Source organism: Prionailurus viverrinus, chromosome E1 (assembly GCF_022837055.1).
Source record: "Prionailurus viverrinus isolate Anna chromosome E1, UM_Priviv_1.0, whole genome shotgun sequence".
Classification (NCBI taxonomy): Eukaryota; Metazoa; Chordata; class Mammalia; order Carnivora; family Felidae; genus Prionailurus; species Prionailurus viverrinus.
This window is the reverse complement of record NC_062574.1, coordinates 27,157,719-27,174,209: the sequence shown is the minus strand read 5'-3', so window position 1 is coordinate 27,174,209 and position 16,491 is coordinate 27,157,719. Positions and strand designations below refer to the sequence as shown.

The following is a 16,491-nucleotide window of genomic DNA, read 5'->3' as shown; positions in this document are numbered from 1 at the left end:
CAGGTCATGATCTTGCAGTCCATGAGTTTGAGCCCCGCGTCGGGCTCTGTGCTGACAGCTCAGAGCCTGGATCCTGCTTCAGATTCTACTCTCCCCCTCTCTCTCTGCCCCATTCCCACTCATTCTCTCTCTCTCTCTCTCAAAAATAAATAAGCACTCAAAAAAAGTTTTTTAAACTTAAAAGACATAATGGCATGTTGCAATAGGTGGTCATTATTTTGATCCTGATTCACACACATTAAATAAAATTATGACATGAGACATTGGAAGCTTAATTGTTTTTAATATTTACTTATTTTTGAAAGAGAGAGAAAGATAGAGTGCAACTGGGGGAGGGGTAAAGAGAGAGGGAGATGCAGAATCCAAAGCAGGTTCCAGGCTCTGGGCTGTTAGCACAGAGCCTGATGTGGGGCCTGAGCCTATGAACTGTGAGATTGAGACACTGGAAATTTAAATGCTAAATATTTGATTATATTAAGAGATTGTTGTTAATTTGGGTTGAACAGATTGCTTAAAAAGTCTTATCTTTTTGACTTGCATGTGAAAATAATTACCTAGAAGCTCTGAACTGTGCATTTTTGGGACTCTTGTGGAGACTTCATCACATAGGCATGATGCATCTTCTCTGGAGTAGAGAATTGGGAGGGCGTGCTGAAAATTCCAAGCTTTGAATCATGGCTTGGTCTCTCTAGTGACCAGCTCCCATCTAGGAACCCACCAAGAGTCACCTCATTAGAACAAAAGACAGTCCTATCATGGAGGAAATTACAAAGATCTTTGGAGCTCTATGTCAGGAACCAGAGTCAAAGACTACACGTTAGAACAAAAAATTCTTCTACCACTCCCTATTTACAAGAGTATTAGGAGTTCTGAGCCAAGAACCAAGGGCAGAGCCATATATATATATGACTATTATTATTTCACAGATTATTTCCATAAAATGGTATTTCACTTTTAACATTGTGATATAGCCTCCAAGATTTTGTCATGATGATACCTTATTAAAAATAACAGTATAGGGGCATCTGGGTGACTCAGTCAGTTAAGTGTCCAACTTCCACCCAGGTCACGATCTTGCGGTTCGTGGGTTTGAGCCCCGCCTCAGGCCCTGTGCTGACAGCTCAGAGCCTGGAGCCTGCTTCAGATTCTGTGTGTGTGTCTCTCTCTGTCCTCCCCTCTCAAAAATAAATAAACATTAAAAAATTAAAAAAAAAAATAACAGCATCAGTGATCATATGGAGTTCCAGGCACTGTGTTAAAAGCTTTCTTTTCTGGGGCACCTGGGTGGCTCAGTCAGTTGAGCATCTGACTTTAGCTCGGGTCATGATCTCGCAGTTCATGGGTTCAAGCCCCGCGTCAGGCTCTGTGCTGACAGCTCAGAACCTGGAGCCTGTTTCAGATTCTGTGTCCCCCTCTCTCTCCACCCCACCCCTGCTTGTGCTCTGTCTCTCTCTGTCTTTCAAAAATGAATAAACATTTTTTAAAAAAGCTTTCTTTTCTTTTTTTTTTAATTTTATTTTTTATTTTTTAAAATTTACATCCAAAGTAGTTAGCATATAGTGGCAACAATGATTTCAGGAGTAGATTCCTTAGTGCCCCTTACCCATTTAGCCCATCCCCCCTCCCACAACCCCTCCAGTAACCCTCAGTTTGTTCTCCATATTTATGAGTCTCTTCTGTTTTGTCCCCCTCCTTGTTTTTGTATTATTTTTGTTTCCCTTCACTTATGTTCATCTGTTTTGTCTCTTAAAGTCCTTATATGAGTGAAGTCATGTGATTTTTGTCTTCCTCTGACTAATTTCACTTAGCATAATACCCTCCAGTTCCATCCACGTAGTTGCAAATGGCAAGATTTCATTCGTTTTGATTGACAAGTAATACTCCAATGTATATATATACCACATGTTCTTTATTCATTCATCCATCGATGGACAATTTGGGCTCTTTCCATACTTTGGCTATTGTTGATAGTGCTGCTGTAAACATGGATGGGGGTGCATGTGTTTCTTCAAAACAGCACATCTGTATCCCTGGATAAATGCCTAGTAGTGCAATTGCTGGGTCGTAGGGTAGTTCTATTTTTAGTTTTTTTGAGGAACCTCCATACTGTTTTCCAGAGTGGCTGCACCAGCTTGCATTCCCATGTGTTAAAAGCTTTCTATGCATCATCTCACTCAGTGTTTACCACAACCTTATGAGGTTGATATTATTATTGTCTCTACTTCACAAATGAGGAAACTAAGGCCTTATTTCAAGTCAATGGAAAGTCCCGGACTCCCACCCAAGGATATTTAAGTTCAGAGGCTGTGCTTTTAACCTCTAAGCTATCTTTCCTCTAAATTAGGAAATTAAGTTTGAGCAAGATCATTTATTTGTTTATACCATTGCCTTGTTCCAGAAAGGATTTCAGGCATCTGGTTAAGTAACTTGTCCAAGATCACCCAGACAATAAGTAGCAGAGCCAGGAATCAAATCTTTCTCTCATGAACTGTATAAACTAAGTGCGATAACACAGATGTAGACCCACATTATATATTTCCGCATAAACTTGAGAAGGGGAAATGGGGACATTTTCTTTGGCTGGTTTTCATGTTCATTCTGGTTAGACATGTTCTCAACATTAGAGTTCCTTGCTTTATCTTTAGAGAAAGAATGAACAGGGGAGAGCGATTCCAGAATAACAGGACTGGGCAGTTCTTACACGGGCTGCCCATAAGAAGTATATAGAAGGAAAAGGCCTGAGATTATGGTGAGAGATGTTTTTGGTGCGTGGCAGGCAACCTGTAAACACTGCTTAGGAAATCCTCAGGAGGAAGGGTAAGAGAGAGCAAAGAGAGGGTAAAAAAAGGAGACAAAAGGGAGAAGTCATGTATTAGGGGAAGTGGAAGGTGGTGAGAGGGGCACTTATACCTGTTCAAGTGTGAGAATAAAAATAATAATTGAATTTGGTCATGCGTGGTTGCAGAGAAGAAAAGTATGAAAGGTAAACACCACCAAAGCAGCCATTTTTTAAAAACTGCATATCCTAAAAATCACTTATCTCATCTCAGGGACAGTCCCCTCAAGTCTGAGCAATTAAGAGTTTTGTCAGTCCCTCTGGATCCTCTCTTCTTGAATCTGTAGCATTGTCCTTCTTAAGGCACGTAATCCATTTTTTTTCACCCCTAAGACTCATTCCACATGGGATTGTATAAAGAACTGTCTTTTCTTGGCAATAACTCAAAAAATAAATAGAATGAAATATATACTCATTCTTTTTTGTATGCTAAAAAGTGGAGCATTCGTTTGCTTTCAGTTTGAATTATTATAAAAACATCGCAGAACTTGTTCTTAATATTTCTTTTCTTCTCCTTCTTCTTCATCTTCTTCTTCTTTTTTATGAAGGAGCCTGTCTCAACTTAGTATCCTTAACCAAACATACTTTAGTCTCAGGGCAAGAACCGGCTATAAAGAAAATACCGTTCTTTTAATAGCAGCTCTTTAGCCCTGGCTGTTCACTAAAAGCTAACTATGAGGGCAAGATGCATTTGAAACTTCTCATTAAGAACCACGATGTTTTACTTAAGTTGGACTATGCCACTCTGGATAATGTGAAACAGCAGTCACTTATTGAGAAGCAGGGACAGGAAGAGGAAATGGCTGATCTGTAACTAGAGTTCTCCAAAGGTGGTAGGTACATTTATTAATCTCTTGGGACCTATATTCAGTTAGCAACTTAAGCTGACTAGCACGTGTGTTGAGTAATGTTTAAATCGTCAGAGTGCACATATAGGAATTTAACATCACAGAAATTTATTTTTTCCCCATCCGTCCTTTCTAGACATTTCCTTTTTTAACTAAATTATGCAAACAACATTCAAAAAAGCAACTCAATTCAGGCTTGTTTGATAGAATCCTGTAGAATATTGATCATTAGAACTTCTCTTTTGCCACCAGACATGGACAAAGAGTCCTCTGTTCTAAGTAAATTAATCTAGGGCAAAGAAATTTCCATATCGCTTGCATTTAGTTTGGAGTTTTCCTTCTTTCTCCAAAGGCACCATTATATGTGTGTGTGTGTGTGTGTGTGTGTGTGTGTGTGTGCGTGCGCGTGCGTGTATACATATACACATTATATATGGAATCATATATAAAATATATAAATATATTTTAAATAGTATTACATTTTTTAAATGTAAGCAATTTAATCTTGTTTTAAGAATTAAAAATAACTGAGGTAATTGAAGGAGTTGCAAATTCTACAAAGTAAATAGCAAAACCATGATGTTCTGGAAATATATGGAAACATGCAAATAGTAGAAAATGTATTTTAATGATACAGTGGCTAAAGGTCTGACCTAAATTAATTTAATCCCTCACTAACTACTTTGTAAAACCTCAGGTCCAATGCTAACAATAGCCCTCACACAAATGCAGCAGAGGCACAAATGTATTAGACCTAAATGCCCTATAAAATGGTTTGAGACCTAGAAGATCTGTGCCCTGATACTATTTTAAAAAATTATGACTGATAAGACATTCTCAGCTTGAGAAGCCTTGAAAGAAAAATGACTCATTCCATAAAGGCATTTTTATAAGGGAAGTGGATTTAGAATATAATGGTGACATTTAGTCATTATAAAGCAGATAATTTCATGAAGAATAATTTGATATTTATAACAGCATCATTGTCAATTAAATTTTGTAAAGAGTAAAAGTGAATCAAAGGTCCTTGGTGAGCAAAGAAAGGAAGTGGAAGCTCTGTGATGGGTTAGGAGGGAAGAAAAACAAAGGAGCGATTGTACTAATTATTGCAGTTTTTTGTTTTTAATTCCACTATCTTTTAGGTCGGCATCATAGCAGAATCAAATACCCTTAGTATTATATAAATGTATATAAATCCAGGTTTCTTTTTTTTAAAATTTTTTTAAATGTTTATTTATTTTTGCAAGAGAGAAAGAGAGAGACAGAGACAGAGGGTGAGTGGAGGAGGGGCAGAGAGAGAGGGAGACACAGAATCTGAAGCAGCCTCCAGTCTCTGAGCTGTCAGCACAGAGCCAGATGTGGGGCTCAAACTCACAAACCATGAAATCATGACCTGAGCTGAAGTTGGATACTTAACCGAATGAGCCACCCAGGTGCCCCTATAAATCCAGGTTTCTAGATGGCCAAATCTTCTTGTGGATTTCATTGTCTCCTTCTCCCCCCCCCCAACCCCCCCCCCCCCAGCCCCCCCACCGGATTACTCATCTAATGCACTAGTTTCTCTTCTGGAAGGCTTCCTTAAGATTTTGTTTTGTTACAATTTTTGGTTGCTGACCCGGTCCTTGAAGGACGGTTGTTTACTACATTCTAAGAAAGCCACAAACAAGGAGTGTCTCCATTGTTCTTTGGTTACACATTCCAGTCTATTCAAATTGTGAACCAACTTGTTTTTCTATTGTTTGTAGTCTATAGCCTCATATACTCTGTATTACCTCCTGAAGACAATACAGGTATTTTAAATGTCAGAAACATGCGTAAGTAATCAAACTCTATTGTACAATATATTGTGCCAAGAATGTATTTTCACACATGGTGTGTTAGTGAAGAAATAAAACCTTTAAAGTAAAGTGTTTTCTATTAGGCTACTTAATATAGAAATGGTTCATGCCCTGAGGCAAAAATTAATTGATGCTTAGGCATAACTTAGTGATTTTTAATTGAAACCTTTTTTAATTGAAACAAGTGTAAATCTGGAAGCCAAATCACATTTTGAGTCTATGGATTTATGACTAGAATAAGTTTATGCTGAATTAGCTTTTATAAAATGTGCTTTCTTAGAAAAATAGCATTAGCTCCAAAATAAATGTTTTTGGTGGCTTTCTTGCACCCAAAACAAAATTACTGAAATTTGACAATAGCATAAAACATTTATCTTAATTAATAGTAGCACATATTTGAGAATAAAGTATGTTCAATAATTGTTTCCTAAGATCCAGCATCTGGAAATGCATTCACAACATCACCTGACCAGCAAACAAATATTTCATTTTTAGGACAGAAAAGATGAAGCTTTATCCCGTAGTTACAAAGGCTACGTTTTACCAAAACTATTCATTAATCCCCTGCCCCCTCCCTTATCTGGGGTTTTGTTTCCTACCACTTCAGTCCCCCCCCCCCCACCTCCACCCCCACAGTCATCTGTGGTCAGGAAGCAAATGTTCCTTCTGACTCTCAGAAGGTCCATAGCAGCCTAAGGCTAGGTCATTTACCGCACTTCATCTCATCACATAGGCATGTTATCTCACATCATCAGGAGAAAGAGGGTGAATATAGTACAATATTTTGAGAGAGAGAGAAGGACCACATTCACGTAAGTTTTGTTACAATATATCATTACTCTATTTTATTATTAGTTTTTGTTGTTAATCTCTTACTGTGCCTCATCTGTTGCTGTTTTAAGTTTATTTATTAATTTTTGAGAGAGAGAGAGAGAGAGCACAAGCAGAGGAGGGGCAGAGAGAGAGGGAGAGAGAGAGAATCCTAAGCAGGCTCGGCACCGTCAGCACGAAGCCTGATGCAGGGCTCAGGGCTCCAACTCACAAACCTTGAAATCATGATCTGAGCCAAAACCAGGAGTCAGACGCTTAACTAACTGAGCCCTCCAGGTGCCCCTGGGCCTCGTTTGTAAATTAAACTGTGTCATAGGTATGTATGTATGGCCATAGCTCATTTTATTGTGCTTCACTTTATTGCGCTCCATAAATAGTGTGTTTTTATAAATTGAAGGTTTGTGGCAACCCTGCAGGGAACAAATCTATTGGTTCCATTTTTCCAATAGCATTTGCTCACTTTCTGCTCTGTGTCACATTTTAGTAATTCTTCCAATATTTCACACTTTTTCATTATTATTATATTTGTTATGGTGATCTGTGATCAGTGATTAACCACTCACTGAAATCTCAGACAATGACTAGCATTTTTTTAGCAATATTTTAAAATTAAAGTATATACATTGGTGTTTTTTTTAGACTTAATGCTATTTCACAGTTAATAGACTACAGTATAGTGTAAACATAACTTTTATATACACTGGGAAACCAAAAAATTCATTTGACTTGCTTTATTGTGATATTTGCTTTATTGCGGTCGTCTGGAACCAAACCAACAATATCTCCAAGGTATAGGTAAAAACAGTATATATAGGGATCAGTACTATCTGCAGTTTCAGGCATTCACTGGAGGTCTTGGAATATATCCCTGTGGATAAGGTGGGGGGAAGGGGGTGGTGGGGGAGAGGGGACTACTGCAGTATATTGTTATAAGGTCTATTTTCTTTGTGAACATCTGCTTTGTATTTCATTCATTCCTTGGGGTTTGTAGCTTGGTAAAACACAATTGGCAAATATATTTACCTAAAAAAAAATTTCTCATGACTCTTCTAACTCCCCAATTAGAATTTTAGATCACAAAGAAAGTAAGCGATAAATGCTATTTATTTATTTATTTATTTAATGCTTAAAGGATAAAAGAACAGAATGCCTAGCTCATTTACTTCTATTAAGATGTACATGGGGGCACCTGGCTTCAGTTGATTAAGCATCCGACTTCGGCTCAGATTATGATCTCACTGTTCATGGGCTCGAGCCCCACCTCAGGCTCTATGCTGACAGCTCAGAGCCTGGAGCCTGCTTCAGATTCTGTGTTTCCCTCTCTCTCTGCCCCCCTCTCTCTCACCGTCTTTCTTTCTCTATCAAAAAATAAATAAATAAACATTAAAAAAGAAAAAGACCTGCATGAAACCATAAATGGCAATGTGTTTATGTAACCCGTTTAAAATCTATCCAAGCCAGAGAAAATATCAGCCCTCACTGGGTATATCAATATACAGTTCTGCAATATAAGAAAAGAAAAAGTGACCAAAATAAACTTTAAAAAGACAAACAAACAGGGGTGCCTGGGTGGCTCAGTCAGTTAAGCATCCAACTTTGGCTCAGGTCATGATCTCGAGGTTCGTGGGTTTGAGCCCGTGTCGGGTTCTGTGCTGACAGCTCAGAGCCTGGAGCCTGCTTCAGATTGTCTCCTTCCCTCTCTGCCCCTCCCCCACTCATACTCTGTCTCTTTGTCTCTCTCTCTCTCTCTCTCTCTCAAAAATAAAATAAAAACATTTAAAAATTAAAAAAAAAAGAGATCATGTGGGTCAGTGTATTACTTTGATCAGAGATTTCTGACCAACCAAAAGAACTGAATTTGACATCTATTCAAAATAGATCATTTGGTAGCAATGTATACTCTTCTTTCTGGGTTATCTGCTCAGGTACCTGTCACTGCCAATCTCTGTTTTTGGTCTAAAAAATTAGGCTTCTTGGCATCCCCCTCTACTTTTCCCCCACTGCCTGAAATAGTCTCTGTTTGGTAGTATTCAGATTAGACTTTCTAGAAAGTCTTTTTTTTAGTTTGGCATTGGACCCTCATTTTAGCTCCTCAATTTGAATTCTCTAATTCTGGTGAAATAGGATTCTCCAGTATTAAATCATGATGTCTCCAGGGTAACAAAGCAGAGAAGTGGTAGGATATGCTAAATAAGGCTCTGAGCCATTTCAAATATTATATGGAAAGCAACCAGGAATAATCAAAGGCACCATAGAATTTCAAAGAAGGGTATTCCTTGAATGAACATATATTGAAGAAATAAAATGCATGCAAAACAAAAAGGGGGAAGTAAAAAATATATTCATATTTTATTTTATTTGCATGAAGAAACACTGGAAGAATAAACCAAAAACAATAAAAATTATTACCCATTAAGGAAAAGAGCTGGAGTGGGGCAAGAGAAAGAGTAGAATCTATTTGTGTATACCTTTTAGTTTGGAATCATGAAAAACAAAATTAAGTTGAAATAAAAAATACTTGGAAGATCGGGATTGGGATCCTCAGCTCTACTTCCTGAGTTAGTTCTGTTCTATAGTTGCCAGTGGTCTCTGGCAGCTATGGGCAATCAAGACCACCACAACCAATTACAGAAAAAAGACCACCTTTTCCTCAAAGAGCTCCAGTAAAAGTCCCAGAATTGAGTCTTATGGGTTTTAAGTTTATTTATTTATTTTGAGGAGTGAGAGAGTGGGGGAGGGGCCGAGAGAGAGATAGAGAGAGAGAGAGAGGGAATCCCAAGCAGACTCCATACTGTCAGCATGGAGCCTGATGTGGGGCTTGAACTCATGAACCATGAGATCATGACCTGAGCTGAAATCAAGAGTCAGATGTTTAACTGACTGAGCCACCCAGCTGCCCGAGTCTTATGGGTTTTGATTGGCCTATTTTGAACCATGTGCTCAACTCCCAATCCATCCCTGTAATCAAAGAGATAGCATGCTACCATTGGCTGTGCTGTGGGTACAGGAGTGAAGTGTGCTTCATGGGAAGTGTGTTGGTAGAAAGGAGAGAAATAATACCCCAAAGGGAAACTGGGGTATATTGTCAATAAGGGATGATAGATGCTGGGCAGTAAAAACACTAAATATGTCTACCACACTACCCTCTCAGTAAAGACCCTTTAGGAACTTTACCAGACATCTCCAGTTTTAAGGAGATGACCAAAAGTAGCTTTTTAAAAGAGACCTGAGACTCCGAAATTAAAATGAGTTTCCCAGCCTAAAACAGGCTATTTAGAGAACATTTTACTTTAGGAAGCAGGTCAGAACAATTGCTATTTTAATCAAGAAAGAGCAGCAGTTAAATAAAAATTACTTAAATCCCAAAGACTGAGATTTATGAAACAGCTAATGATGAGCAGTTTAATAGAACTGGCTTTCTTGAGTGAGACAGGACAAGAAACTATTTTTGTGTTATTCTTTTGTTATAAAAGCTGGGTAATTATTTGGGCATTTAAACCCTCTTTGTATTTCTGAATGATGACCATAGCCAGTTCTTAAATAAATAAATACTCCACAAGGAAAAGACTGAAAAGAGGCATTCTTTGCAGCAGAGGTTCTAGCCTGTTATTCCATGGCTGGTCTCAATTAGCTTTCTGCCGCCGCCACGCATTAGTGAAAATGGCAGTGGGCGTAAAGAACATGCCCATAGGTCTGTGGAAGATTTCCATTTTCTCTTCATTTCTGGCACCACTGTAACACTTCAGCCCAGCACACATAATCAGTTGGAGTGCATGAATAAAACTCTACTATATATAGTATGAGTGAATTCCAGGATGCAAACTATATATAGTCGAGCAAAATAACAAGTTCGGTCTCATGTTACTCAGCTTGGCAGTGTTCAAAACATTAAACAGTTCTTTCCAGTCACTCCTTGTTGAATGCTGGTCTTTACTGGTGCTTCCTTTGTGCACCCTTACTTTCAGCTAGGCTGTTTTTATAAGTCTGTTTCTGGACTTTTGTCAAGTAGTCGCTGTTTCTGTCTGATTTCCATGGACAGACATGGTGGTAGCATTTCTAGGCAGGAAGAGCTCACGCCGGCCATCTGGCTGGGGGGTTGCCTGAAATCTTTTCGGAGGTTACTTGGAGGGTGCTGATGGAGACTACAGATGGAGGGCTAAAGGATTCACCTAAGGCTATCTTTTGGTGCTGCCACTACCATAAGGTGTATCTTTTTGTTTTCTTTTTTTTTTTTTTAATTTTTTTTTTTTTAACGTTTATTTATTTTTTGAGACAGAGAGAGACAGAGCATGAACAGGGGAGGGGCAGAGAGAGAGGGAGACACAGAATCTGAAACAGGCTCCAGGCTCTGAGCTGTCAGCACAGAGCCCGACGCGGGGCTTAAACTCACGGACCGTGAGATCATGGCCTGGGCTGAAGTCGGACGCATAACCGACCAAGCCACCCAGGCGCCCCGTCTTTTTGTTTTCTTATAGAAACTGCTCATTCTGGCAGGCGCTTACCCAGCCAATTAAGTAAAGCTCATCTAACAGGAAATCTCTATTTTTTTCTCTGAACTGCCGATTTCCCTCAGCAGGGAATTGAGGGATCCGGTGAACATTTATTGGGACATTGGGGATGCCAACAAGAACAAGATGGTTCTTGTTTTCAAGTTGTTCATGGTCTACACTGGAGTTGGGGTAAAGGGACACACAAAACCAAAAATATATGCAATGACTGGTACTTTAATGGTGCTTTGTAGAAGTTACATTGTGGGCACAAGGGAAGGTTCCATTTATCTCAGATCGAACTCCCTATTTGTATCTCTTCTCTCTAGTGCAGAGCAGCTCATATGTCATTTCTCACCCCATCCCATTCACTTGATTTCACAAGTATTTATTGAGTATTAACTCTGTGGTCATTGCTGGGGCTGCAGCTATGTTGGACTTTTATTCCAGTTTGGGAATCAGATAATAAAAAAGTAAACAAGAGATTATATAGTGATAAGACAGGCTAAGGGATAGCTAGGGATGGTGGTGGTGGTGGAGGGGGGCATAAAAGGGGAAGGGTTGCAATGGTAGGCACAGAGATCACAGAAAGCCTGTGTGGGGAGCTGACATTTAGCTGAGACAGGATTGGTAAGAAGTAACCAGCCATAGGGGGATCTGAGGAAAAGCACTGCTCTCAGATAAACTAGAAGGGCAAAGGCTGTAGGCAGGGAAAATTTTGGAGTGTTTCAGAAATGGAAAGGAACCAGTGTGACTACAACTTACGGTGAAGGGGGGCAGTATTGGGAGTTGAGCTTGGAGAAATCAGTAGTGGCCAGATCACAAGGCCTGTGCGATCTTGGTGGGGGTTGAATTTTATCCTCAGTGCAACTTGAAGAAGGAGGATATACTTTTCCAGTTATTGGGGTATATGTGTTTCTCATCCAGGGTACTCTCTTCAGCATCTGAAGGAAACAGAATTAGTAATTACAATATTGGCTGCTTGGTGAGCACAGAATTAGAGCAAAAATAAACAAAAGGTTTTGAGAGATATTTTGCATAGGCTATGGATGGGTACATACCATTGGGGATTTGCCCTTTTGAATGTCTGGATATTTGTGAGCACCTGATGTACTACATACTCTTGAATGAATTTTCATTCTCCAGGTCGCCTTGATTTTTAGGGTTGACAGGAATCTTTTGTCCACACTGTCACCTTTCTTCACTTTCACAACTTTCAATACATTGAGGATCCTCAATTTATTTATTTATTTTTAAAACCTTTTGTTTGTTTGTTTGTTTGTTTTGTAGTCTCCACACTCAGCATGGAGCCCAACGCAGGGCTTGAACTCAATGACTTTGAGATTCAAGACCTGAGCTGAGACCAAGAGTCAAATACTCAACCAACTGAGCCACCCAAGTGCCTGGATCCTCAGTTTATAAACAATATTTAATCACCTCAAGAATCTAATCCAAAGCCTATTATATAATGGACCTTCATCAGAAGTATGTAGTTATATAATATCCCATCCACAGTTAGTGAATGATTGTTAGAATCAGTCCTAGAGAGTGAGACTTCCAGACTTGGTCTTTTGGTTTGGGGGTGAGTCTTCCTTTTAGGCTTGTCACCTATAATTACTGACCATAATATGAATATGCTTTAAAAAAAATTTTTTTAGGGGCGCCTGGGTGGCTCAGTCGGTTAAGCGGCCGACTTCAGCTCAGGTCATGATCTCGCGGTCCGTGAGTTCGAGCCCCGCGTCGGGCTCTGTGCTGACAACTCAGAGCCTGGAGCCTGTTTCAGATTCTGTGTCTCCCTCTCTCTGACCCTCCCCCATTCATGCTTTGTCTCTCTCTGTCTCAAAAATAAATAAACGTTAAAAAAAATTTTTTTTTTAATTTTAATTCCAGTATAGTTAACACACAGTGTTATATTAGTTTCAGGTGTAAAATATAATGATTCAACAATTCTATACAGTACTTGGTGTTCTTCATGATAAGTGTATTCTTAATCTCCTTCACCTATTTCATCCATCCCCCACCCACCTCCACTCTGGTAACTGTTCTCTAGAGTTAAGAGTCTGTTTTTTGGTTTGTCTCTTTGTTTCCTTTTTGTTTTATTGTTTTTTAAATTCCACATATGAGTGAAATCATATTGTGTTTATTTGTTGTTCTCTAACAGACTTATTTCACTTAGCTTTACACTTTCTAGTTCCATCCATGTTGTTGCAAATGGCAAGATTTCATTCTTTTTTATGTTTGAGTGATATTCCATCATATATATATATTCTTCTTTATGCATTCACCTATCGCTGGGCACTTGTTTCCATAATTTGGCTTCTGTAAATAATGCTGCAATAAACATAAGGATGCATATATCTTTTTGAATTAGTGTTTTTGTGCTCTTTGGGTAAATACCCAGTAGTGGAATTGCTGGATCATATGGTCATTCTATTTTTACTTTTTTAAGGAACCTCCATACTGTTTTCCACAGTGGCTGCACCAGTTTGCATCCCCACCAACAACACATGAGGGTTCCTTTTTCTCCATATCCTCACCAACACTTGTAGTTAAGATGTATATGGTTTTGATGTAAAATAGAATCTTTACCCAAAGGATCTGTCCACCTAGCAATTTAAAACCCAAATAAAATAAGTAGTGTTTCTTCTTTTGGGAACTCATCTGCTCATTCATTCAAGTACATGGAGCTCCAGGCAGTGCAATGGGCACAGGGGATAGAACAGTTGCATGATGTACTCCCAGGCCCCGGGTCTGAAAAAGCTTTTAAGTGTATTTCCGGTCCTTAGAATGAACAAACTGTCCAGTTACAAACTATATACTTATAACTGCCTGAATTTATAGGGTATGTTCTCCATTCAGCTTACAAATATCTGTCTTTAATTATCTTCCCAAGACTAACAGCCACCACACCACAGCTCCTGGTTTCTCCACTCGCCTCCCTCTTCCTTCTTCCTACCTCCAGAGCTCTTGCTGCTGTTGCCATGACAACTGGAATGAAAAGCCTTGGAACCTTATATTTTATTATGGGTGCCTCCCCATAAGGACATTATTGTACGTCTGCCAAACTGGACTCTGGAGGCTCTTCTTTAAATATACCATTAAGTCATGTTAAAATAGGAACCCTAGAGGCACGATTATGATGGTGTTTAATCAGGGACCTAGGAATTCTCAAATCTTGTTTTCAACCAGCCATTTCCTTCTTTGAGATTTTCAAAGAAAATATGTACACTAATGACAAAGCAAGATCTAGGCATGCTTTACACCTAAACCCCATATGGCTTTCTAGTGACTACATCCAGGCCTGGTGGAGATCACTTTTGGCCTAAGCCAGGTTGGCCTGAGGAATCTACTTGACTAAGAAACAACTCAAATCTGTCCTCAGAGCCCCAGGCTCTGAGAGCCATCTGCCTGCTTGACATTTACCTTTGGGTGACTCTTAGACATGTTCACCGTACCAATCTTTCCATCCCTATTCTTCCCCTAGTCTTTCTCCTCTCAGTTAACATCTCCACCATTCAGCCAGTGGCCCAAGCCAGAAACCTGGGAGTCACCTTGAGTCTTCCTTTTCCCTGGCCTCACCCCATTCCTAACCCTTCCCTATCAAGTCCTGTCAGCTCTATCTCCAACATGAAACTCGAAGAGGTCTGCTTCTCTACATCTCCACTCCCACCTCTTTACAGCAAAACATAGTCATCTTCGTCCTGGATTGTAGTAGAATTCTGACTCTTCTCCCCAGTTCCACTTGTTTTCCCCTGAAGCCCTTCTCCATAGAGCAGCTAGATTGTAACACTTTCTTTGTTTTGTTTTTTTTTAAATGTAATTTATTGTCACATTGGCTTAGGTACAACACCCAGTGCTCATCCCAACAAGATTGTATCACTTTGTACTTTGAAACTCTTCATGGCTTCCCATTATACTTGGAATAAAATCCATATTCTTCATGCTGGCCTACAGGGCTCTGCCCTGAGCTCTCTGAGCAAACTTTCAAGCCTCATCTTGTACCATTCTCCACCTGGCCTCTACTCCAGTCATACTTTTCATTCCTCAACCCCCATGTGGCTTGCAAATATCTGTCATCAATTTCCTTCGAAGTCAAATAGCTGCCATAGGTCCTGGTTTATGGACCACGTTCGTTCCTCCCACCCATGCCTTTACACTTTCAACAACTTCTGCCTGGAACACGTCTTCTCCACCCTTTGCCAACTCTTTTCCTAGTGGCTGTCTCCTCTTCAACCTTGAGGTCTCAGTGAAATGTCACCTTCTCAACAAGCCCTTCCCTGACCACCCTATCCAAAATGGCCCTCCCTCCTCAATGATCCTCTATCAGTGCATCCTGTGTATTTCCTAAACTATATTTCCCAGAATATATAACCATTTTGTTTACTTGTTTGTGTATTTACTAAGTTTGTCTTCCCAAGTAGGAATGTCAATTCCTTGAAGGCAGGGACTAGATCTGTTTTATTCACACTGAATGGCACATAAGAAGAGCATAATTAGTATCTCTTAGATACATGAATGATCCTGCTTGAAATTCTGGCAGCAACATCTGCACCCAGGAAAGAAATAAGAAATTCTTTTTCCCATTCATCCTTCACTGTCCTAGTCAGGATCTTGATGGATCATACAAATGAAGATATTTTAATGAAGCAATTATTTCTTTAAAAATTTTTTTTTATGTTTATTTATTGTTGTGAGAGAGAGAGACAGGGAGACACAGAATCTGAAGCAGGTTCCAGGCTCTGAGCTGTCAGTACAGAGCCCGATGAGGGGCTCGAGCCCATGAACAGCGAGATCATAGCCTAAGCAGAAGTTGGACACTTAACTAACTGAGCTATCCAGGCACCCAAAGGAATTATTTCTTTTTTAAAAAAAAATGTTTATTTATTTAGTTTTGAGTGAGAGAGAGAGCATGAGTGTGGGAGGGGCAGAGAGAGAAAGAGAGAGGATTTCAAGCAGGCTCTGCACTGTCAGCCCAGAACCTGATGTGGGACTCAAACTCACAAACCGTGAGATCATGCCCTAAGCCAAAATCAAGAGTCAGATGCCACCCAGGTGCCCCTAATGAAGGAATTGCTAACTGAGACATGGGCAGGGTTATGAGAACCAACACAGGATGTTGAGACACCAAAGACTGGCATGAGCATGGAGCGATTATACCCCCCAAAAGGTGAGGACAAAGGAAGCAAACGAATGGTGTCCCTATGGCCCAGTAAGAGCTGGAGCTTTGGAGGAAGGGCCACCCAGCTAGAGATGTAGTCTGGAGAAACATAGCCACTGCCAGATTGGCAACAGCTAAGCAGGATAGGAATAGCCAAAGAAATACCCCATCCTGACTCTCCTCTTACTCTCTCATCGATGATCCATGCCCTTTCTTGGCTAAAACCAAGTAAAAACCAGCCTGCAAGGAAATGCAGGTGAATGAATCCATTTGTAGCCCAGCCTTTCAAAGCACAGAGCAGGTGATAAATGGAGAATGATCAGCAGAGATGTGACTCCTAGCAACCGGAACTCAGACTGGTCTTACTCCTATGATTTAGAGGTCAATCAAATTTGGGGTTTAGGCTTGGAATATAACTACCATTTATACCATTGTGCCTAAGGAAAAACCATTTGGATTTTTTAAGCAACGAACTTACTAATAAACTTGGGAA

The 16,491-nt window shown here is 39.8% G+C and overlaps 1 pseudogene across 1 annotated transcript in view; it reads left to right on the top strand.

Annotated features, from left to right (window-relative positions):
- Nucleotides 1-6,219: 6,219 nt before the first annotated feature.
- LOC125152185 (glyceraldehyde-3-phosphate dehydrogenase-like) overlaps nucleotides 6,220-16,491 on the top strand; it is a 66,412-nt pseudogene continuing 56,140 nt past the window's right edge. Inside the window, exon 1 of the transcript XR_007147073.1 lies at nucleotides 6,220-6,334. The product of XR_007147073.1 is annotated as a glyceraldehyde-3-phosphate dehydrogenase-like (transcript). The remainder of the gene's footprint in view (nucleotides 6,335-16,491) is intronic.